The sequence below is a fragment of the Salmo trutta genome, chromosome 6 (assembly GCF_901001165.1).
Source record: "Salmo trutta chromosome 6, fSalTru1.1, whole genome shotgun sequence".
Lineage (NCBI taxonomy): Eukaryota > Metazoa > Chordata > Actinopteri > Salmoniformes > Salmonidae > Salmo > Salmo trutta.
In genome coordinates, this window is record NC_042962.1 from 23962192 (window position 1) to 23988109 (window position 25918).

At 42.7% G+C, this 25918-nt stretch overlaps 1 long non-coding RNA gene across 1 annotated transcript in view; it reads right to left on the reverse strand.

Moving 5' to 3' along the window:
- The window catches only part of LOC115195710 (uncharacterized), a 48741-nt gene extending 24326 nt beyond the window's left edge, over positions 1 to 24415 (reverse strand). The window contains exon 1 of the long non-coding RNA XR_003878734.1: positions 24234 to 24415. This is a non-coding gene — a long non-coding RNA (uncharacterized LOC115195710). The remainder of the gene's footprint in view (positions 1 to 24233) is intronic.
- Between the last annotated feature and the right edge of the window lie 1503 nt (positions 24416 to 25918).

Here is a 25918-nt window from a genome sequence, read left to right on the forward strand (position 1 = left end):
TAATAAATGCATTGGCGTCCCACCAAGAAAAAGCTTGAAATCACTTACATTACTATGCTTACTGATTGAAACCAATTGAATGAAACTAATGGGATTATTTATTTGACCATGCATTCTCTTAATCTGTAATATTTTTTTCCCTTAATACAAGTTTGATGGAATGGAGCCCTATGTCTCTATTCACTTACGTCAAGCATACAAATACAGTATGCGGCCTGTTGGGTGTCAGCTGAGAGGTTGCAGGGCAAGCAGTTGCCAACACGTGGTAACCTGAGAGACTTGACCCCCTGCCGCTCCTCGGGAAACTTTATTCTCCCTGGGTAATGCTAGCCCCTCTCCCAAGCATACCACAGGAAAGTAGGGGCATGGAGGTGAACCATAGACAGGAGAGCTAGTGGGCCGTGAACTGAGGGGTTGGCTGAATGAGCAGCAATAGAGAAGAGGAGGAGAGAATTCATGGGGAAAGTGGTGCCAGGGTTGTAGGTGGAGGGAGGAATGATGGGACAGAGAGAAAGAGAGAGGCTGACTGAAAAATGTTCAATTCAATGTTAATTGTTAAGGTAACATACACTCAGTGTACAAAACATTAGGAACACCTTCCTAATATTGAGTTGTACCCCATTTTGTCATCAGAACAGCCTCAATTCGTCGGGGCATGGACTCTACAAGGTGTCGAAAGTGTTCCCCGGGGATGCACACATATACAATCCATGTCTCAATTGTCTCAAGGCTTACAAATCCTACACTGATTGAAGTGGATTTAACAAGTGACATCAATAAGGGATCACCTCGACCACCTGGCCGGTCTATGTCATGGAAGGAATCCTACAACCAGCACTGTAGCTGTAATGAATGAGTAGGAAAGTGTATCAATAGGCTTGCATTCTTGTTATTAGAAGCTTGGGTCTTTTTTAATATCGAGGAATATTTCACTTTTTCTGGTCATAGGAGTAACAACATGAATTTGTGCATGAGGCAGAAATAATGCTGTGCGACTCATCAGCTGGAAGACGGTGTCCCTTTTTGGTCAGTGTCGGTGGAGGAAAGCGAAAGCAGAGGGACGTTGAGAGGCAGACCCTCAGTCTGCTGCTCTTTCCCTCCACTGAGACTGACCATCAGATGCAGGCTATTTCAGCCCAGTAAAATAAAATACAAATTAAATGTAAGTGTATGCTCACTCAGTTGTGCCTCACAAATAATACAACAACTGATCTATTACCAGTGTGATCCCATAGCCTACATCAAATGTTGAAATTTACATTTTTTGAATGGTCTGAGAAGAACAACAATGCATTATCAGGGCAATTTAAGCAAAGCCAATATAATGTTTTGGGCCTATAGCCTACTGCACAAACCTCATTACTACAGTACTGTTTTTAATACATTACCGTTGCATAGCCTTATGTTTTTTAAGTAATGTTAAAAAAACATATAACAGTAGATCTCGGCTTGCATTTTGATTCAGAAGGTGATTTCGACTCAAATAAGGTTTGTGTCCACTGCTCTAGTGTGAAAACCTCCCTAGTGAAATGGTGTGGCCTTATCAGTATGGCTAGGAGAGGTAATGTTCTATGTAGGTGACCTAGTTAGGATTAGAATAGTGTGGAAAACCAAGGGCCTCCAAGGTGACACACCCTCCCTATCACCTCCCCTCCTGTATGTGTCATCAGAGGCTCGAAAGAAAATACTAACGTACCTCACTAGGCGATAACGACTTCAGTCCAAATATTCCACTAAAAACAGAACATGGTGTGGCTATGGAAAAACTGAACCAGTAAACACACAATTAGTTAATCAAAAGGATGAAGTATTTCCAATATATACTTTAGAGATGTTGGTCATTGTGTACAATAAGTGTAAAGTTTTAAAGCAGTTAGTATGTTACTTTACTCTTCATTACCCATAATCTACTTGTTTTGAAAGAGTTTATAGTCATTTGGATTATTCTATGATCCCATGCATGTTAAAACTGTGGATATTTTATGAATGTCACAGTATTAGTAGTATAACTATATAGAAGTCATATTTATTCTTAACTTGCTTTTCTGATCACACCCCAAAATCACACATGGTTCTTTTTTTAAACTTACTTTATATCATTCTATACACATACTATTTGATACTCCCATTTAGCTTTAGCAGTTATGGTGAGGCTATATAGCCTACCGCTGTTTACTAGTGAATAGCTTAGTGCTGAAGCCCTCACAGCTGAGCATTGGACACATGGTTGGGAAAAGATAAATTCAATCTGAGTTCAATCTGCTTCCCAGCACACAGTTTAATGAACAACAAACAAATATTCCCCAAGGTCAATCTTCTCATTTAATATATACAAGTTAAAATCTACTCAACAAATATTTGAATGTTTCTGTTCATTATTTAACATAGAGGATATCTTCTTGTCTAATACAACATTCCCATGGATTATCATGTAATAACATTGCTGTTGATTTTTGAGGCAAATATCCTGTTTGAGGGACCCACAAGTGCCTTGGTTGTAGACTTTGATGTAGATCAGATGAGAAATAGAGGTAAAAGTGTAGAGATACTGGGAAATGTGAATGTTAAATAATGATCATTATAAGAATTGTAGCACTATTTGAAAGTCCTCTTATAAACTGCTTTTAAACATGAACACATTCATATCGTTGGATAAGTTACAGTATATATGACCCCAAATATCACCTGACACCCTCATTATGTCATGAGTCCCCAGCCTGCATCCATGTATTATAAACAGAAGACACAATCCAAATTCCAATCTGTATGAAGGACTATGAGGGCTGTCATGTCCATTGTATACACTTGCTTGGTATTTTATCACTTGATCACTGGAGTCCAGTGGCGATCAGTGCCGTTTAAGATGAGGGAGGACAATTTTTTTTATTTTTATAAGCATGGCCTTATTTCTTTTACAGCATATTAGATGACTGTCATTCATATTACATTCACCCAGCTCAATGTAACATCGATAGGTTTAGGCTACTACACGATACAAACATTTTCCCTATACCCATCATGAGGTTGCTACAAACTAGCCTACAAATGAAAGTTTATAAAGTAGATGGACAGGTCAAGAGAAATTAGAGTAATCAAGGTGTAAGGCGGTGACACATTCAATACATCCTTCCACACTCTTGCCTGCATCTAGCTGATCTAGGTTGTAGTCATTAGTCCAACAGTTGCAAATAAGAGTTTGCATTGAACAAATTCAGGTATGTTTATCCCCGTTTCCTTCCGTTTGCTTCGGTTGAATAAACATTTTTCAACAGCATTGGCAGAATGAATACACCCCTGATCACACGCAAACACAGAACTCAGCCACATATAAACTGCATGATCATTTTGCTTGTTGTGTATATATAGTTCCTTCTCGCATCTACACTCTCTCCTCCTCTCACCTTTTCCCTACACTTGTGGAATTCAGTGCACAATATAACAACTGTCTGTGACCTGGCAAAAACCTTTCCAAGCCAAACTTTCATAACATAACAACTAACAGCTACACATAGGCTACATTGTTTTCACCATATTAACATCATAGTCAACATGGTAGAACTATAGCCAACTAGCTAACATAGCATCCCTTTCTGTTTTAACTGGGTGTTTGAGAAGGCTAAACTAGCTAGATGCATACTATGAAGAAATGAATTTGTTCAAAACTGTTCAGCTATTGTCTTTCGGTCTCTTAGAGTCAACAACTCACCACATTTTATGCACTGCAGTGCTAGCTAGCTGTAGCTTATGCTTTCAGTACTAGATTCATTCTCTGATCCTTTGATTGGGTGGACAACATGTCAGTTTCATGCTGCAAGGGCTCTGATAGGTTGGAGGATGTCCTCTGGAAGTTGTCAGAATTACTATGTAAGTCTATGGAAGGGGTGAGAACCATGAGCCTCCTTGGTTTTGTATTGAAGTCAATGTACCCATAGGAGGACAGATGGTAGCTGTTTGAATTTTTCTTTTTATGAAATTCACTGAGGAAGATGGTCCTCCCCTTCTTCCTCTGAGGAGCCTCCACTACTGGAGTCTATGATGTATGTTCATATAGTACAGTTGGTTCTCAGTTCAAATATCCTGATATTGGGATTAGGGCTAAGGGTTTATTCCTCTCACATACACGTTTACCCTTACAAAATCTGGCACCGGCAGAGATAGAGATTGTTGCCTCACTTCGAGTCCTTAGGAAACTATGCAGTATTTACATTTTTTATATATTATTTCTTACATTGTTAGTCCAGAAAATCTTAAGTGTTATTACATACATCAGGGAAGAACTATTGGGTATAAGAGTGACGTCAATTTACCAACATTACGACCAGGAATACGACTTTCCCGAAGCAGATCCTTTGTTCGGACCACCACCCAGGACATTGGATCTAATCCCAGAGTGTCACGTCCTGACCATAGTAAAATGTGATTTTCTATGGTAGAGTAGGTTAGGGTGTAACAGGGGTGTTTTGTGTTTTTCTATGTTTTCTATTTCTATGTTAAAGTTCTAGTTTTTCTATGTTGTTTTTTTGGGGTTGATCTCCAATTGGAGGCAGCTGGTCCTCGTTACCTCTGATTGGAGATCATATTTAAGTAGGGGTTTTTCTTCCTGGGTTTTGTGGGTGATTATATCGTTTGAGTAGTGTTTGTTTCTCTCTGCGTCACGGTTTGTTGTTTTGTAAATTCAGTTATTGTCACAGCTGTCTTCAGGAAAGGACCAAAATGCAGCAGAGTTAGTGTTTGTCATCTTGAATTTAATAGAAAGAACACTATACAAAAACAAAAACAAGGAAACTGACAGCCAACAGTCCTGTCAGGTGCAACCACACTAAACAAGAAACAATTACCCACAACCCCAAAGAAAAACACACACTCCTATATAGGACTCCCAATCAAAGGCAACTCAACACACCTGCCTTCAATTGGGAATCCTAATCACCAACACAACCATTCACACACACAAAAACCCTGCCACATCCTGACCAAAACGAATCCAATTGCTCCCTCTGCTGGTCAGGATGTGACAGTACCCCCCCCCTCAAGGTGCAGACCCCGTAATGCACCTTACAAAAAGAAAACACAACAAAAAATCCCCAATACCCCAACAAAACCAATAAACAATAACCCCTAAACAATAAGGGAGGGAAGGGAGGGTGGCTGCCGTCAACGACGGCACTGTGCTACACCCTCCCTCCCCAACCCACCTATCCTGGAGGTGGCTCAGGTGCGGGACGTGGACCTCTCTCCACCTTCGGCGTCGCCCACTTCGGTGGTGCCGATAGCTGCGCTGGGCAGACGGGCCACTCGGGCTGGGCCGGAGGACAGGCGGGCCACTCGGGCTGGGCCGGAGGACAGTCGGGCCACTCTGGCGGACCCGGAGGACAGTCGGGCCACTCTGGCGGACCCGGGCAGTCGGGCCACTCTGGCGGACCCGAGCAGTCGGGCCACTCTGGCGGACCCGGGCAGTCGGGCCACTCTGGCGGACCCGGGCAGTCGGGCCACTCTGGCGGATCCGGGCAGTCGGGCCACTCTGGCATCTCCGGGCAGTCGGGCCACTCTGGCGACTCCTGACTGGCAGGCAGCTCTGGCGACTCCTGACTGGCAGGCAGCTCTGGCGACTCCTGACTGGCAGGCAGCTCTGGCGACTCCTGACTGGCAGGCAGCTCTGGCGACTCTTGACTGGCGGGCAGCTCTGGCGACTCCTGACTGGCAGGCAGCTCTGGCAACTCTTGACTGGCGGGCAGCTCTGGCGACTCCTGACTGGCGAGGCTGGGCTGACACACTAGACGCCTGATGCGTGGGGCTGGTACTGGACGTGCCTGCCTGGAGACACGCACCTCCATGCTAGTGCGGGGAGCTGGCCTGGGGCTCCATTCTTGCCCCGCAAAACTGCCCTTGTGCCCCCCCCAAAAAAAATTATTGGGGCTGCCTCTCGAGTTTACTAAACTCTTCCATAGCCCTGGAAACGCTCCTCCTTATCTCTGCCCACGTCCATCCTTCCTCCTCGTTCCTCTGCTGCTTGGTCCTGGTTTGGTGGGTAATTCTGTCACAGCTGTCTTCAGAAAAGGACCAAAATGCAGCAGAGTTAGTGTTCGTCATCTTGAATTTAATAGAAAGAACACTATACAAAAACAAAAAACAAGGAAACTGACAGCCAACAGTCCTGTCAGGTGCAACCACACTAAACAAGAAACAATTACCCACAACCCCAAAGAAAAACACACACTCCTATATAGGACTCCCAATCAAAGGCAACTCAACACACCTGCCTTCAATTGGGAATCCTAATCACCAACACAACCATTCACACACACAAAAACCCTGCCACATCCTGACCAAAACTAATCCAATTGCTCCCTCTGCTGGTCAGGATGTGACAGTTATTTATGTTTTGCAAAGTTTCACGGATTTAATAAAATGTGGAACTACAACCACGCTGCCCTTTGGTCCCATCCTTTCGACAGCTGTGACACAGAGGTCAACCCAAAACATCGTCGCCGCAGGAGAGGTAGACGGAGCGGCCTCCTGGTCAGACATCGAAGGCGTACACACCACCCACCGCTTCCGAGTATATTACTCTCCAATGTTCAGTCTCTAGACAACAAGGTGGACGAAATTAGGGTAAGGGTAGCCTTCCAGAGAGACATCAGAGATTGTAGCATTCTCTCTTTGACGGAAACATGGTTCTCTCAGGATATGTTGTCAGAGTCAGTACAGCCACTGGATGTCTTCAGGGGTCGCGCCGACAGAAACAGACGTCTTCCTTCACTACAAAATAAACACATTCTTTGCCTGCTTTGAGGATAATACAGATCCACGACGTGGCCTGCTACCAAGGAATGCCGCTCCCCCCTCTCCTTCTCCATGGCCTGCGTGAGTGAGACATTTAAACGTGTTAACCCTCGCAAGGCTGTTGGGCCAGACAACATCCCTAGCCGCGTCCTCAGAGCATGCGCAGACCAGCTGCCTGGTGTGTTTACAGACATATTCAATCACTCCCTATCCCAGTCTGCTGTCCCCACATGCTTCAACATGGCCACCATTGTTCCTGTACCCAAGAAGGTAAAGATAACTGAACTAAATGAGTATCGCCCCGTAGCACTCACTTCTGTTATCACGAAGTGCTTTGAGAGACTAGTCAAGGATCATATCAGCTCCACCTTACCTACCACCCTAGACCCACTTCAATTTGCTTACCATCTCAACAGGTCCACAGACGATGCAATTGCATCACACTGCACAGTGCCCTATCCCATCTGGACAAGAGGAATACCTATGTAAGAATGTTGTTCATTGACTACAGCTCAGCATTCAACAATAGTACCCTCCAAGCTCATAATTAAGCTTGAGGCCCTGGGTCTCAACAACGCCCTGTAAAATTGGGTCCTGGACTTTCTGATGGGCCGCCCCCAGGTGGTGAAGGTAGGAAACAACATCTCCACTTCGCTGATCCTCAACACTGGGGCCCCACAAGGGTGTGTGCTCAGCCCCCTCCTGTACTGCCTCTTCACCCATGACTGCATGGCCATGCACGCCTCCAACTCAATCATCAAGTTTGCAGATGACACAACAGTAGTGGGCTTGATTACCAACCACAACGAGACAGCCTACAGGGAGGAGGTGAGGGCACTCGGAGTGTGGTGTCAGGAAAGCAACCTCTCACTCAACGTCAACAAAACAAAAGGAGATGATCATGGACTTCAGGAAACAGCAGAGGGAGCACCTCCATCTCCACATCGACAGGATAGTAGTTGAAAAGGTGGAAAGTTTTAAGTTCCTCGGCGTACACATCACGGACAAACTGAAATGGTCCACCAGCAACAGCGCCTCTTCAACCTCAGGAGGCTGAAGAAATTTGGCTTGCCACCTAAAAGCCTCACAAACTTTTACAGATGCATAACTGAGAGCATCTTGTCGGGCTGTATCACCGCCTGGTATGGCAACTGCACTGCCCTCAACCGCAAGGCTCTCCAGAGGGTGGTGCGGTCAGCAAAACGCATCACCGGGGGCAAACTACCTGCTCTCCAGGACACCAACAGCACCCGATGTCACAGGAAGGCCAAAAAGATCATCAAGGACATCAAACACCCGAGCCACTGCCTGTTCACCCCGCTACCATCCAGAAGGTGAGGTCAGTACAGGTGCATCAAAGCTGGGACCGAGCAACTGAAAAACAGCTTCTATCTCAAGGCCATCAGACTGTTAAACAGCCATCACTAACACAGAGAGGCTGCTGCCTACATACAGACTCAAATCATTGGCCACTTTAATAAATGGGTCACTAGTCACTTTATTTAATGCCACTTTATTTTTTTTTACATATCTTACATTACTCATCTCAATTGTTTATACGCTATTTAATACCATCTAATGCATCTTGCCTATGCCGCTAGGCCATTGCTCATCCATATATTTATATATACACTGCTCAAAAAAATAAAGGGAATACTAAAACAACACAATGTAACTCCAGGTCAATCACACTTCTGTGAAATCAAACTGTCCACTTAGGAAGCAACACTGATTGACAATACATTTCACATGCTGTTATGCAAATAGAATAGACAACAGGTGGAAATGATAGGCAATTAGCAAAACACCCCCAATAAAGGAGTGGTTCTGCAGGTGGTGACCACAGACCACTTCTCAGTTCCTATGCTTCCTGGCTGATGTTTTGGTCACTTTTGAATGCTGGCGGTGCTTTCACTCTAGTGGTAGCATGAGACGGAGTCTACAACCCACACAAGTGGCTCAGGTAGTGCAGCTCATCCAGGATGGCACATCAATGCGAGCTGTGGCAAGAAGGTTTGCTGTGTCTGTCAGCGTAGTGTCCAGAGCATGGAGGCGCTACCAGGAGACAGGCCAGTACATCAGGAGACGTGGAGGAGGCCGTAGGAGGGCAACAACCCAGCAGCAGGACCACTACCTCCGCCTTTGTGCAAGGAGGAGCAGGAGGAGCACTGCCAGAGCCCTGCAAAATGACCTCCAGCAGGCCACAAATGTGCATGTGTCTGCTCAAACGGTCAGAAACAGACTCCATGAGGGTGGTATGAGGACCCGACATCCACAGGTGGGGGTTGTGCTTACAGCCCAACACCGTGCAGGACGTTTGGCATTTGCCAGAGAACACCAAGATTGGCAAATTCGCCACTGGCGCCCTGTGCTCTTCACAGATGAAAGCAGGTTCACACTGAGCACATGTGACAGACGTGACAGAGTCTGGAGACGCCGTGGAGAACGTTCTGCTGCCTGCAACATCCTCCAGCATGACCGGTTTGGCGGTGGGTCATTCATGGTGTGGGGTGGCATTTCTTTGGGGGGCCGCACAGTCCTCCATGTGCTCGCCAGAGGTAGCCTGACTGCCATTAGGTACTGAGATGAGATCCTCAGACCCCTTGTGAGACCATATGCTGGTGCGGTTGGCACTGGGTTCCTCCTAATGCAAGACAATGCTAGACCTCATGTGGCTGGAGTGTGTCAGCAGTTCCTGCAAGAGGAAGGCATTGATGCTATGGACTGGCCCGCCCGTTCCCCAGACCTGAATCCAATTGAGCACATCTGGGACATCATGTCTCGCTCCATCCACCAATGCCACGTTGCACCACAGACTGTCCAGGAGTTGGCGGATGCTTTAGTCCAGGTCTGGGAAGAGATCCCTCAGGAGACCATCCGTCACCTCATCAGGAGCATGCCCAGGCGTTGTAGGGAGGTCATACAGGCACGTGGAGGCCACACACACTACTGAGCCTCATTTTGACTTGTTTTAAGGACATTACATCAAAGTTGGATCAGCCTGTAGTGTGGTTTTCCACTTTAATTTTGAGTGTGACTCCAAATCCAGACCTCCATGGGTTGATAAATTGGATTTCCATTGATTATTTTTGTGTGATTTTGTTGTCAGCACATTCAACTATGTAAAGAAAAAAGTATTTAATAAGATTATTTCATTCATTCAGATCTAGGATGTGTTATTTTAGTGTTCCCTTTATTTTTGAGCAGTGTACATATTCTTATTCCATCCCTTTACATTTGTGTGTATAAGGTAGTTGTAGAATTGTTAGATTACTTGTTAGATACTACTGCACTAACTAGAAGCACAAGCATTTCGCTACACTCTGCTAAACATGTGTATGTGACAATTATTTATTTATTTGATCTGATGGGAAAAAAATCACATGATTTCACGTGAAATTTCACATGAAATCATGTGAAATGTGAAAACGTGTTTTTGGAACAAATGTCACATGTGAAATAAAAAATGCGTTGTTCTGATACACACAGTACTTTGAATTTACATATTTGAAACACTTTGATTACATTGTGTATGTTTATTTATACAGTAATTATCTAACGTGTCCTCACCTGGGATTTGACCTCACAACCACTTGGTTCACGGCAGTTTGCTACGCATATGTTGCATTACAGCGATTACAAAAATGTATCTTAAAGGGGTTAGCCATCAATGATGGAGTTGACAACAGATACTTAAAACATACATATTTTTGTCTCTAAAATAAAAATTCAATACAAACCTTTGTAAAATATGGAAAATTATTAATCTCCCCAAAAAAACAACCATTCTATCAGATCTTTCAACACTGTGACGGAGTTGACATTAGACAAAAACCTGACGGAGTTAATGTTTTACAAAAATATACTTTTTCTTCTTCATTCAAGTGGTATACACAGTAGCAATTTAGTATTCAGGCAGATGAACTTGACAGTTTATGGTTGGGACCATGGAGATTCCAATATTGTTTGTTTAAATCAAAAGTAGAGAACTTTACAGACCATGAGTGGTGTTGTAGCACTACATGTAATGAGGAGATGAATATAGCTGACCCTGCTCATTCCTGACTAATTTAGGAATTTAGACAAACAGTTGATCAAATCTCCAGACACATCTTTTAGGAATCAACGTTTTGAGAGAAATATTCTTTAAAGTCACAGAGGGCTATTGCAAGAAACAACATACAATCATTTTTCAGTTAATATCCATTATTTGCTCCGGACAACGGCATTTCCAGGCATAGAGCTGACATGGAAATAAATAATGTTGAAAGTATTTACAAAATTCCCCCAAAATCTTTTCACTTATGAAATTGTTATCGTTAAGCTCAAATAATGCAACAATATCCTTTTTTTCAGCTATAAAAAATATAGTTTCCCTGCTGGACAAGGACTGTCTTGACTTTGAAAAATCCCTGCTTGTAGGCCCACAGTTCCATGCTGTTAGAGCTCATAGTTCACAAAATGTACTCATGCTTCTCTGAAGGTTCTCTACATTCTCAGCAAACTGCTATCAGATTCGTATTGCTTGTCCACCGCTCAATTCCATCTGAGTCACATTTCCCACATTAACCCTGAGCAGCTTGCTGCAGTATGTAGCTCTATATTCATATCTCTGATTGAGTACAGATTCACAACTGTTGGATGGTGCTTATAAGCTTCTATTTGATCGTTTTTTTCCTGTGAGACCAGCAGCATATCTCACATAAACTCATACTGTAAGCATGAAAGCCTATTAAAAAAATAGTTTCAGGAGTCAGTACTCTCACATATGACTTTCTCAGCTATATTGTTTAGTGTGTTTAACCTCTGTGGGATGTTGTGTCCTTTGAGACTCTAAAACAAATAGGTGTAAGGTAAAAACATGAAACCTATCTCCAGGAAAATATTATGCACTCATTCTGGCCAAATCTGATGTTTGACATCAACATCCACGGTAACTCCCACTAGGCCTACTCTCATATTGTCAGTACTTGTCAATAATGTGTTGTCAATATTAACATATTTCTCCACCAATTGACAGAATTGACACATATTTCCTAGAAACTAGCTATAGTCAATGACGTGAAGGAAGTAGCCAATGGGAGTTCCGGGTGAACCCGTTTTGTAGTGCAATGTGGTTGGGATTGAGTGCTACTCTGTGCTAGGCTGGTCTGCCTCCCCAATGCCTGGGGAGATGGATGTCCCAGTTTCCCTGTCCTTGACTCAGGATTGGGTGTCGCTCTGGTTGTTAGTCATAGCGAAGTGCACTGTCAGATTTATTTACCATCCACCATCCACCAAGTACTGCAGTGGAGCCATTTAAACCCCGGTCTCTGTGTGACTGCGTGCATTTGTGATAATGCAAGTGTGAATGAGAGAAAATTATGTTAGGCTGTGTGTGAGTGTGTGTGTAAACTGCCTGTTAAATATGTGACGCCTGCCTTGCTACAGTGGTTCTTTATTTAAACGTTTTGAGCTTATGCCGCGACCGTTTGTGGTAGATGAGATGGTGGCAGCTTCTGGTAAATTGCGTCATTCTTGCCACACTGGTTGACACTTAAATAACATGCCATAGAATTCTGCGGCACACCGCAAGCTGTGCTGCAGTACGCTGCAATTTTCAAAGGAAGAACCACTGTAGATTACCATAACAGGCAGCACTGAGAAAAGGTTGGAGGAATTAAGAGTGACTTACTGATAGTGCTGTGTCTCATATGGTTGTTGTATGCTGACCATAAATATTAGACTCCATGCATTCACTCTGTCTATATGTAAAGTTCTATTAAATCAATCTCTCTTTCGTTCTTTATTTGTCACTCTGGTCTCACTTGTAATGCGTTTGAGCCCCATGCTTGTGTATAATATGTACACCAAACACAAACATATTAGGTCACAGAGGGTTTATGACCTAGAGAAGCACTAGACTGATTGAGAGACTAATGAGCAATCTTCTGTACTGTACTGTTCTCATAGTGTCATATGAAGGAGACAAAGAAAGACAAATAAGCATGACTGTAGCTGTACTAGCTACATTGGTACCCAGCAGGATTTTCCTCTTGTCCAGCTGTCATAACACGAGGAGAGATAACGAGACACAGTACAGAGCCCCCCCCTTACAGAAAAACCTCATTATCTCACATGGAAAATCACCAAATTTCACATGTGAAATCCTGTGAAAATGTGTTTTGAAAAACTTCACGTGACATTTCTAGTCACCTTTAGTCCACATAGACCTGGTGTTTCAGCGGGAAGGAAATTCAGTTACCTAACAACAAAAGGTTGTGAGTTCAAATCCAAGTGAGGTTCATCCCAAATGATCCAGGGGACTATGACATAATGTTAAAAAAAATTGATTGGGGGGGGGATGTCCCTGGAACTAACGGGGAACTAGATAAAACCTGCAGGCGACTATGACTGTTTAAATTCAAGTAATGTCAACTATGCATTTAAAGTAAAATATTCTGACTGACATTTGACACCTTGGTTTTCACATGTGCTCAAATGTTGTCACGTGTAGTTTCCTGGTATCACATGTTGACCTTTTGAATCTCCATGTTGTCACACTTATTTCACAAGATAACGTTTTCAAATTATCACATTAACTTCAAATAAAATCACATGAGATCACACGTGATCACGTCATAAGGAAAGTACAGTCAGAGATGGGCTGTATTTCTGTGACGTATTTGAAATACGTATTTTAATTACGTCTGAGTATTTTGTATGTTGTATTACACTGGGCTGAACTACTCTCCAATGTATTTTGTAACAAGATACCTTCGAAATACAAAATACTTTTTTATACCATTTATTTATAGCGGTTAACCATTTTGTAGCCCTCTTTCACCCTACATTGGTATCACAAGTTGTTCATTTTCACATATACATTTCCATTTTGTTAATTTAGCAGACGCTCTTATCCAGAGTGACAGAGCATTCAACTAAGGTAGATAGACAACAACATATCACAGTCATAGCAAGTAAAAGTTTATGTAACCATTACTGAGAATGCTGTTGCTGTTTGCCCACCTACTTGCAAATGTGTTTTGTATATTATAATACTAAATATATGTATTTTCATTAAAGGTCTTGAACAGTCATTCTGATTCCCATGTAAAATAACCTTTTGAGTGACTAAAATATCACCCATAAAAAAAGTAGTGTAGAAATGGTCAAAATTTGAGAAAAGTACTTTTTCGCCAATGGCTAACTACCAAGAAGTTTGAAAAGAGGCTGAGTCGGCTTGGGAGCTTATATTTATGAGCTCCCCCTGACTGACAGCTCTTTGAAATGCCTTAGTCAAGAAACATGGATGCAGTGAGCAGTGTTGCTATAAAATCATCTCAAGCTAATTTGGTGATACACAAAGCAACTCAAACATTGAAATTGCATTAATGATGTATCTTTACCATAGATGAAAAGTGTAAACTTTTAATTATATTTGCTGACACCCGACAGTCAAATTTGGGCACCAGTAGAGTAGCTATAGTATATAGCTATTTATAAACAGGGTGGTTTGAGCCCTGAATTCTGATTGGCTGAAAGCCATGGTACATCAGACCGTATAACACGGGTATGACAAAACATGTATACTTAGTGCCTTAATTATGTTGGTAACCAGTTTATAATAGCAATAAAGCTCCTCAGGGGTTTGTGATATATGGCCAATATACCATGGCTAAGGGCTCTGTCTAGGCAGTCTGCATTGCATCGTGCCTAAGAACAGCCTTTGCGGTGGTATATTGGCCATATACAAAACCCCTCTGGCCTTATTGCTTAAATAAACCACACCCCTCTGCAAACACAACTTCTCCGATGTTGGTTACAAGGTGGTACTTATTTAAATTAGGTAAGAGAATAACATGTTACCATTGGTGTATTAAAATGAGAGTACATTTTAATAATCCCACCTCCTGAATCCAAGCGTTTGACATGGGGAGGGGACCAGTAACTTTATGGTCAAACTTTATCAATGTAGAACCAACAGTCATTTTTCATACTTTGGTCATCCTACTTTGATCTGGTTTCATCCAAATATCAACATATGTAATGAAAAACAATATATCTGCAATATTAAAGCTGATCTACCCCCTTAAAAAAGGTTTTAAAAAATAAAATTGTAATTGTAAGAATGTTTCATAAAAAAACATGATTTTGACTTTTCATGACCTTTAAATACAATACTTTGTAAAAGTGTATTTATTATATTTCATTTTGATACATTGATCTTTATGGTATTTTGTAGTTGTATTTCATAATTGTAATGTGTGATTTATGCCCATCCCTGAGTACAGAGATGGGCTGTATTTCTGTTACATTTATTTGAAATATGTTTCAATTACTTCTGAGTATTTTGACATTTGAATTACACTGGGCTGAACTAACACTCCAATGTATTTTGTAACAAGATACTTTTGAGAGCTGCAATTTGTATTTTCAAAATACAAAATACTTTTCTATACCGGTTCACATTTTGTGGCTCCATTTAACACTGCATTGGCATCAGAAGTATGATAGCACTGTGGTATGATAAGAGCATATGTTAAATGAACTAAATATAAATGTATATGTAAAAAGGAACAATTGCAAAGCATGCTGAGTATTAATCTAATGAGCTCTGCCATGAAACAAGTCCAATTAATACCGAGTGTGGTTTGCAGTTAATTTAGCTATGTTCATTTTCACATATACGTTTACATTTTGGTTATTTAGCACTCTTTTCCAGAGTGACTTACATTTAACTAACTAACTAACTAACTAAGATAGATAAACAACAACATATCACAGTCATTGCAAGTAAAACGTTTATAAAAACTGTTACTGAGAATGTTGTTGCTGCTTGCAAATGTATTTTGTATTTTATATATTTTAATTAAATACATTACAAAATGCAAGTATTTTGTAGTTTATTTTTATACATTGATCTTTATGGTATGTTGTATTTTGTAGTAGTATTTTGTAAATTTTGCCTATCTATGCCTTAATATAGTGTTGAATGAGTCTGAGGCAGAGGACATTTCAAAATGGAGATACTTTAGATGACGTTATACTCTGTCTACCTTTCCCTCTCTCGTCTTCTCTCTCTAAGCCTCTCTTTCCCGTATCTCCTCACTGCTCCATCTTTCCAGACCTCCCCATTAACCCTCTTGAAAAAAAACAGCATAGACCAACATACATTTCAAGGTGGTCAATGCTGATCAGTGCTGGTCGAATGCTGTTCAAGCTGGTCTAGCTCAGATCTACCAGCATGGATAGTGTAACAATATGCGCTGAGAGTCAGGAAGCAAGTTCAGGGAGTGAGTGTTTCAATAAAATAAACATAATCCAAACAAGCAACACTAACAGCACACAGACACGAAACAGAAACAATGACGCCTGGGAAAAGAACCAAAGGTAGTGACATATATAGGGCAGGTAATCAAGGAAGTGATGGACTCCAGGTGAGTGATGAAGCGCAGATGCGTGTTACAATGGTGCCAGGTGTGCGCCACAACTAGCAGCCTGGTGACCTAGAGGAGCCGACTAGCCGACTGAGGCAGGAGAGCTCGGCAATCCGGCTGAGGCATGAAAGCCTGTAGCGGCTCCGGACCCGACGTCATTCCACCTGACACAAAAAAATGAAAATACTCCCTGATGCTTCCCTTTTGTGAGGTGTCATTCTGTAACGTTTTTGACTGGTCCGTTCCTGATCCCCGGGTTCATCATTTTGGTCGGCGTCGTGAGGCTTGAGCCGCGTATCGGGAGGGAGTACTGTCACGTGTGCTCCCTCTCCGGCCTCTAGGTCACCAGGCTGCTCGTTAGGGCGCACAGCTGTCACCAGCGTTACGCGCATAATGACACCTGGACTCCATCACCTCCTTGATTACCTGCCCTTTATATGTCACTCCCTTTTGTTTCTTCCCTAGTTGTCATTGTTGCTGTTTGTGTTTCTTGTTTTGTTCATTTATTTATTTATTAAAATGTATTCACTCCCCGAACTACGCTCAGCGCACATCGATACAGATAGGCAACTCCAGTCCTCGGGGGTCTGATTGGCGTCACGCTTTTGCCACGGCCCCAGTTAACGCACCTGACTCCAAAAATCAACTAATCATGATATTCAGTTTAGAATGCAATTAATTGTAATCAGCTGTGTTTGCTAGGGATGGGGAAAAAGTGTGACACCACTCTGGCCCCGACGACTGGAGTTGCCTATCTCTGCTGGTTATGCTGGCAGACCAGCCTTCATTGCGTTTTTGCTGGTGACCAGACTTCGTTGTGTTTTCCCTGGTGAACAGCCTTCATTGTTTTTTGCTGGTGGCCAGCCTTCACTATGTTTTGGATACTGGTGACCAACATAAGATAAATTAAAACCAGCATCAAGTCACATTATGCTGGCTTGCAACGTAATGTTTAATTCCAATTGGAAACCCGCCAGCCCATAATCTGCCTTCAGAATGCCTGCCAGGGTTAGGAAGACATATTAATGAGACTAGCTAAAAAAGGTCAAGTGGAAAACCATTTCAGTAACGGGTGGAAGTCCAACTAGTTTATAAATGTATGAAATTTGTGTAACATTAGATTGATTAATGTATTAATTAATCAGTCAATGTACATGCAAAAACACATATTGAAACAAATGCAATACAACATGCTGGGAAATATGATAGTGATGGGTGTGATTTTGCAGACCAGCTAAATTGTGATTACTTGGAAGTTCATCTCAATGGGATTTGAACTCCGAACCTCTCGGTTGCCAGCAACCTGAATTTCTTGCTACACCATGGATGGATCTGCAGATTTAATAAAGATTGTTAAAAGATTATATTAAAAATTATTTAGATACGGTAACAAAGTTGTTAATTTACCATTGGGTATCTCATGCTTGAATTTGCATGGACTTTTAAGAAATTCATACACTTCTGTAAGATTCATTAAAGCTACAAACTTGTCAGTGTTGGCCAGTAGCATATGATAACAATTCAACAGAACAGATGAACCGGAATGACAACTCTCACGGGTGGCCAAAAATAACTTCCTGAAAGTCACAGCCCTGCTAAACCAAGCCTCCAGTCTTCTGATCTGACCCACTGGATCATATCTCAATAACCCATCATCAGCAAACCAACCTTGCTCTTTTAAAAAAAATAACCCAACAACACTCAACCAAGATATAAACGCAACATGTAAAGTGCTGGTGCCATGTTTCATGAGCTGAAATAAAAGATCCCAGAAATGTTCCATATGCACAAAAAGCTTATTTCTCAAAAATGTTGTGCACAAATGTATTTATATCCCTGTTAGTGAGCATTTCATCCTTTTTCAAGATAGTCCATCCACCTGACAAGTGTGGCATATCAAGAAGTTGATTAAACAGCAGGATCATTAGACAGGTGCACCTTGTGCTGGGGACAATAAAAGGCTACTCTAAAAAGCACCATTTTGTCACACAACACAATGCCACAGATGTATCCACTTTTGAGGGAGCATGCAATTTTTTCTTTTATTTCACCTTTATTTAACCAGGTAGGCAAGTTGAGAACAAGTTCTCATTTACAACTGCGACCTGGCCAAGATAAAGCAAAGCAGTTCGACACATACAACAACACAGAGTTACACATGGAATAAACAAACATACAGTCAATAATACAGTAGAAAAAGTTTATATACAGTGTGTGCAAATTAGGTATGATAAGGGAGGTAAAGGCAATAAATAGGCCATGGTGGCGAAGTAATTACAATATAGCAATTAAACACTGGAATGGTAGATGTGCAGAAGATGAATGTGCAAGTAGAGATACTGGTGTGCAAAGGAGCAAGATAAATAAATACAGTATGGGGATGAGGTAGTTGGATGGGCTATTTACAGATGGGCTATGCACAGGTGCAGTGATCTGTGAGCTCCTCTGACAGCTGGTGCTTAAAGCTAGTGAGGGAGATATGTGTCTCCAGCTTCGGTGGTTTTTGCAGTTCATTCCAGTCATTGGCAGCATAGAACTGGAAGGAAAGGCGGCCAAAAGAGGAATTGGCTTTAGGGGTGACCAGTGAGATATACCTGCTGGAGCGCGTGCTGCAGGTGGGTGCTGCTATGGTGACCAGTGAGCTGAGAAAAGGCGGGGCTTTACCTAGCAACGACTTATAGATGACCTGGAGCCAGTGGGTTTGGCAACGGATATGAAGCGAGGGCCAGCCAACGAGAGCATACAGGTCGCGGTGGTAGGTAGTATATGGGGCTTTGGTGACAAACAGATGGCACTGTGATGCCTGCATCCAATTTGCTGAGTAGAGTGTTGGAGGCTATTTTGTAAATAACATTGCCGAAGTCAAGGATCGGTAGGATAGTCAGTTTTACAAGGGTATGTTTAGCAGCATGAGTGAAGGATGCTTTGTTGCGAATTAGGAAGCCAATTCTAGATTTAATTTTGGATTGGAGATGCTTAATGTGAGTCTGGAAGGAGAGTTTACAGTCTAACCAGACACCTAGGTATTTGTAGTTGTCCACATATTCTAAGTCAGAACCGTCCAGAGTAGTGATGCTGGACGGGCGGGCAGGTGCGGGCAGCGATCGGTTGAAGAGCATGCATTTAGTTTTACTTGCATTTAAGAGCAGTTGGAGGCTGCGGAATGAGAGTTGTATGGCATTGAAGCTCGTCTGGAGGTTAGTTAACAAAGTGTCCAAAGAAAAGCCAGACTGCCAGAGGCCCGGACAACAGGCCCTCCGATTTGACACACTGAACTCTATCTGAGAAGTAGTTGGTGAACCAGGCGAGGCAATCATTTGAGAAACCAAGGCTGTTGAGTCTGCCGAAAAGAATGCGGTGATTGACAGAGTCGAAAGCCTTGGCCAGGTCAATGAATACAGCTGCACAGTACTGTCTTTTATCGATGGCGGTTATGATGTCGTTTAGGGCCTTCAGCGTGGCTGAGGTGCACCCATGACCAGCTCTGAAACAAGATTGCATAGCGGAGAAGGTATGGTGGGATTCGAAATGGTCGGTAATCTGTTTGTTAACTTGGCTTTCAAAGACCTTAGAAAGGCAGGGTAGGTAGATATAGGTCTGTAGCAGTTTGGGTCTAGAGTGTCTCCCCCTTTGAAGAAGGGGATGACCGCGGCTGCTTTCCAGTCTTTGGGAATCTCAGACGATACAAAAGAGAGGTTGAACAGGCTAGTAATAGGGGTTGCAACAATTTCGGGCAGATAATTTTAGAAAGAGAGGGTCCAGATTGTCTAGCCCGGCTGATTTGTAGGGGTCCAGATTTTGCAGCTCTTTCAGAACATCAGCTATCTGGATTTGGATGAAGGAGAAATGGGGGAGGCTTGGGTGAATTGCTGTGGGGGGTGCAGGGCTGTTGACCGGGGTAGGGGTAGCCAGGTGTAAAGCATGGCCAGCCGTAGAAAAATGCTTATTGAAATTCTCAATTATAGTGGATTTATTGGTGGTGACAGTGTTTCCTAGCCTTAGTGCACTGGGCAGCTGGGAGGAGGTGCTCTTATTCTCCATGGACTTTACAGTGCCCCAGAACTTTTTTGAGTTTGTGCTACAGGATGCAAATTTCTGCTTGAAAAAGCTAGCCTTAGCTTTCCTAACTGCCTGTATATGTCACGGGGGCTATTCGATGCTAATGCAGAACGCCACAGGATGTTTTTGTGCTGGTCAAGGGCAGTCAGGTCTGGAGAGAACCAAGGGCTATATCTGCTCCTGGTTAAAAAAAATTGAATGGGGCATGCTTATTTGAGATGGTGAGGAAGGCACTTTTGAAGAATAACCAGGCATCCTGTACTGACGGGATGAGGTCAATATCCTTCCAGGATACCCTGGCCAGGTCGATTAGAAAGGCCTTCTCGCTGAAGTGTTTTAGTGAGCGTTTGACAGTAATGGGGGGTGGTCGTTTGACCGCAGACCCATTATGGATGCAGGCAATGAGGCAGTGATCACTGAGATCTTGGTTGATAACAGCAGAGGTGTATTTGGAGGGCAAGTTTGTTAGGATGATATCTATGAGGGTACCCGTGTTTACAGCTTTGGGGTTGTACCTGGTAGGTTCATTGATCATTTGTGTGAGATTGAGGGCATCAAGCTTAGATTGTAGGATGGCCGGGGTGTTAAGCATGTCCCAGTTTAGGCCACCTAGCAGCACAAGCTCTGAAGATAGATGGGGGGCAATCAGTTCACATATGGTGTCCAGAGCACAGCTGGGTCCAGAGGGTGGTCTATAGCAAGCGGCAACAGCGAGAGACTTGTTTCTGGAATGGTTGATTTTTAAAAGTAGAAGCTCGAATTGTTTGGGTTCAGACCTGGATAGTAAGACAGAACTCTGCAGGCTATCTCTGCAGTAGATTGCAACACTGTTCCCTTTGGCAGTTCTATCTTGTCGGAAAATGTTATAGTTAGGGATGGAAATTTCAGGGTTTTTGGTGGTCTTCCTAAGCCAGGATTCAGACACGGCTTGGACATCCGGGTTGGCAGAGTGTGCTAAAGCAGTGAATAAAACAAACTTAGGGAGGAGGTTTCTAATGTTAACATGCATAAAACCAAGGCTTTTACAGTTACAGAAGTCAACAAATAAGAGCACCTGGGGAATAGGAGTGGAGCTAGGCACTGCAGGGCCTGGATTAACCTCTACATCCCCAGAGGAACAGAGGAGGACTAGGATAAGGGTACGGCTAAAGGCTATAAGAACTGGTCGTCTAGTACGTCCGGAACAGAGAGTAAAAGGAGCAGGTTTCTGGGCGCGATGGAATAGATTCAAGGCATAATGTACAGACAAAGATATGGTAGGATGTGAATACAGTGGAGGTAGGCCTAGGCATTGAGTTATGATGAGAGAGATATTGTCTCTAGAAACATTATGTAAGCCAGGTGATGTCATTGTATGTGTGGGAGGTGGAACTAAAGGGTTGGCTAAGATATATTGAGCAGGGCTAGAGGCTCTACAGTGAAATAAGACAATAATCACTAACCAGAACAGCAATGGACAAGGCATATTCACATTAAGGAGAGGCATGCGTAGCCGAGTGATCATAAGGGTCCAGTGAGTAGTGAGGCTGGTTGGAGACACAACGATTCCGACAGCTAGCAGGCTGGGGCTAGCATGCTAGCAGAAGGGCCTCAGAGGGACGTCGCGACGGGGGAAGTCTGTTTATAGCCTCCTCGTGCGGAGCCTCCTCGTGCGTTTACGTCGGTAGACCAGTCGTGATGGATAGAATAGGTATAGTGGCCCAAGAAATTGTCCGATGGACCTATTCAGCTAACAGCTGATATGCTCTAGACAGCTAGCGGGCCGCGGCTAGCAGGCTAGCAGATGGGCATTCAGGGGATGTCGCGACGGAGGGGCCAGTTGAATAACCCCCTCGGGCAGATTACATCGGTAGTCCAGTCGTGAAGGACCGGTGGGGCTCCACACCGGCAGTAAAATGGGTCCAGGCCAATTAGCAAAATAGATACAGTAGCCCAGGAGTGGCTGATGGAACTCTTCAGCTAGCCAGGAGATGGGCCTAGCATGGGCTAGCTCCAGGCTAGTTGGTGCTTGCTTTGGGACAGAGACGTTAGCCAGGAGTAGACACTTGGGTTGCTAGCTGCGATGATCCAGTTGAAAAGGTTCAGAGCTTGCGGTGGGAATCCAGGTATATGGAGAGAAAATAGGTCCGGTATGCTCTGGTTAGAATCGCGTTGTGCAAACTGGCGAGAGTTTTCTGAGCTAAAGGTTAGCTGATGACCGCTAGCAGTGGTTAGCTAACTACTAGCTAGTAGCTAGGACAGAGACGTTAGCCAGGAGTAGACACTCAGATTGCAGCTAGCCAGCTGCGATGATCCAGGTGAAAAGGTTCAGAGCGTGCGGTGGGAGTCCGGGGATATGGAGAGAAAATAGGTCCGGTATGCTCTGGTTTGAATCGCGTGCTTTGGTAGGAATATCCAACAGAGCTGTTTCCAGAGAATCTAATGTTAATTTCTCTACCATAACCTGCTTCCAACATCGTTTTAGAGAATTTGGCAGTACGTCCAACCAGCCTCACAACCGCAGACCACGTGTAACCACGCCAGCCGAGGACCTCCACATCCGGCTTTTTTACCTGCAGGATCGTCAGAGACGGGGTGGGGACTGAGGCGTATTTCTGTCTGTAATAAAGCCCTTTTGTGGGGAAAAACTCATTCTGATTGGCTGGGTCTGTCTCCCCAGTGAGTGGGCCTGGCTCCCAAGTGGGTGGGCCTATGCCCTCCCAGGTCCACCCGTGGCTGCGCCCCTGCTGAATATGTGAAATACATAGATTAGGGCCTAATTAATTGATTTAAATTGACTGATTTCGTTATATGAACTGTAACTCAGCAAAATCTTTGAGATTCTTGCATGTTGCATTTATATTTGTGTTCAGTATAAGTGACCAGATGCCTGCAAGCGGGTCATCCAAAAAAAACAAGTATTTCCTTTTAGACTAACCCCCAAAATAAAGCCTTATAAAATACAAATAGTATTGTGTTAAAACAATACATTTGAGTTATATTAACTTATGTTCTCACTTGAAGTCCACAAGGCTGAAAATGGATGTATTGAACAAGAATATCTCTGTCACTAACAAATTCAGTCATGGATGGTAACTCACCAATTCACTACAAAGGCAAGGCATTCTAGGAAATATGCAAATATAGCTTTACACTAAGCAGTGCGTTAACACTGTGGAATTTTCTGTTTAGCATAACCCAAAAACGAAAGACTAATTAGCCTACCCTGTTGTTTATGATTTTGTTGTCATGGAAGACTGATTGGGCTCATTTCTTCTAATTGAAAAATAAATGCTGCTCTTGGAATGGCATGCTTTGAGCACCACCGAAAAGTGATATTTGCATGTGAAAAATCAATTCCATATGCTGCATTTAATTAGTCCTATTGTTTACTTTTTTGTTGGTGACACTTTGATATATTGTTAACTTGCAGCTGTTCAAAATTGTGCGATTTCGAGCATGTTTCTGTTAGGCCTATGAAGAAGAAAAAGGAGCAATAAAAGCCCCACTCCTGCTCTTCCTAAATTAAACTCGTTTTTTATAGTATGGAGCACAATACCACAGGGGCAGTTTAGAAGGGAGGAACTCAAACTTTTATTCCATAGGCTGAGATCCGCTTTTGCAGGAGCGCATTTTCCACTGGGGCACATTCATTACACCGATTCTGTTGCAAAAAAATATCCTTAAATGGAAGCAAACAGGGCGGGACCTACCTGCATTTGTCCAATAGAAACTCTCGTTTTGCGCTATTTTCTTCCGTTTGGTTCTTAAACGGTAAATGGTTTCCTTAATGAATAGGCGACACCCCTGGTCGCAAAAACAATGATTGGCAGCTTACATTTCTTCAGTTTAAACCATTATTGGGTTAAAATACATTTGTGAACAGCTATCCACAACAGCCACAAATTGCTAAATGAATGCGCTATGTAGCCTATAGTAGTCCTACTCGATATCCGAATCGCAGTTAGGCTACACCACTGCTGTCTTCCTTACCTCCAAGCGTTTACTCAAGTTGGACCATTGGAAGATATACTGTAGCTTGGACTGTAGCCTACAAAAGCATGTTCCTGGTCTTTCCCCGCGATCCATCAAACGTATTTGGTGTGTCATCATGGTGGTCTCAGATTTCTATTCAGACGGAACCAAACTGATTTGAAGGTTATTGAGAAAACAGAAGAAAGGTGTCAAATAATTTTTTTGCAAACATCCTTTCGGAATTTAGAAGTAATCTTAGAAATAATAATCTAGTTTTTTTTTTAAGTAACTGTAAAATGATAACAATATTTGGGCTTGTAATGTAATGGATTACAGCTACATTTTTTTGTACTCCGTTACTCCCCAACCCTGCCTGTGAGACCAGCGGCCCATCTCACGTCAACTCCTAAACAAGAGAGACAATAAAAAAAACTGTTTCAGGAGCCAGTATGCCCACATTCTACCACTTATTTAATCAAAAGGTTACATTTGGCATCTGATGAGTTTCTCAGATATTACTTAGTGTTTTTTTACCCCCTTGGACTCTGTCCTCTGAGACTTAAAACAACTAAGTGAAAGGTAAAAACTTGGAACCTATCTCCAGCCAAATCTCACGTTTTCACATCATCATCTACGTTAACTCCCACTGGGCCTGCTCTCACATTGTCAATACTTGTCAATAATGTGTCATCAATTGAGAGAATTTACATGTTTCATAAAACAATAATTATTGTCGATGATGTCATAGATGGGCAGTGTTTCTGTTACATGTATTTGAAATGTGTATTTTAATTACTTTGATTATTTTGTATGTTGTATTGCACTGATAATTTTGAAAGTTGTCATTTGTATATTAAAATACAAAATACTTTTCTATACCATTTCTTTATAGCAGTTTGGCCTTTTGGGGCCCCTTTTCACCCTACATTGGTCTCAAAAGTCTTATGGCACTATGGTGAGATAAGAGTGCCTGCTAAATGAACTAAATGTAAATACGTAAAAATGAACAATTGCAAAGCATGCTGAGTATCATTCTAATGCACTCCCTGCTCCGAAACAAGACCAATGACAATACCCAGTGTGCTTTACAGTTGTTCATTTTCACTTATACATTAACATTTTGGTCATTTAGCAGACACTCTTATCCAGAGTGAGTGCTTTCAACCAAGGTAGATAGACAACAACATATCACAGTCATAGAAAGTATAAAGTTTCTGTAACCATTACTAAGAATGTTGTTGCTGTTCGGCCCGCCACAAAGCAAATGTACTTTTGTATTTTAAAATACATGTATTTTAATTCATTACAATACTTTGCAAAAATCTCTTATTTTATTTTGAAACATAGATTTTGAAACTGTTTTGTAGTGCGGTGTGGTTGGGACTGAGTGCTACTCCTGTGCTAGGCTGGGCTGCCTTTCTAATGCCTGGGGAGATGGATGTTCCTGGTTCCCTGTCCTTGACTCAGTGTTGGGTTTCGCTCTGGTTGTTAGTCACAGAGAAGTGCACTGTCAGGTTTTTTGGCCATGCACCATCCACCCAGCATTGCAGTAGATCCATTCAATCCAGCTCACTGTGTGTATTTGTGATAATGCAAGTGTGAATGAGAGAAAATTGTGACAAGCTGTGTGTGAATGAGTGTAAACTGCCTGTTTAATATGTGGTACTTGCCATGCTAGATTACTATAATGGGCAGCACTGAGA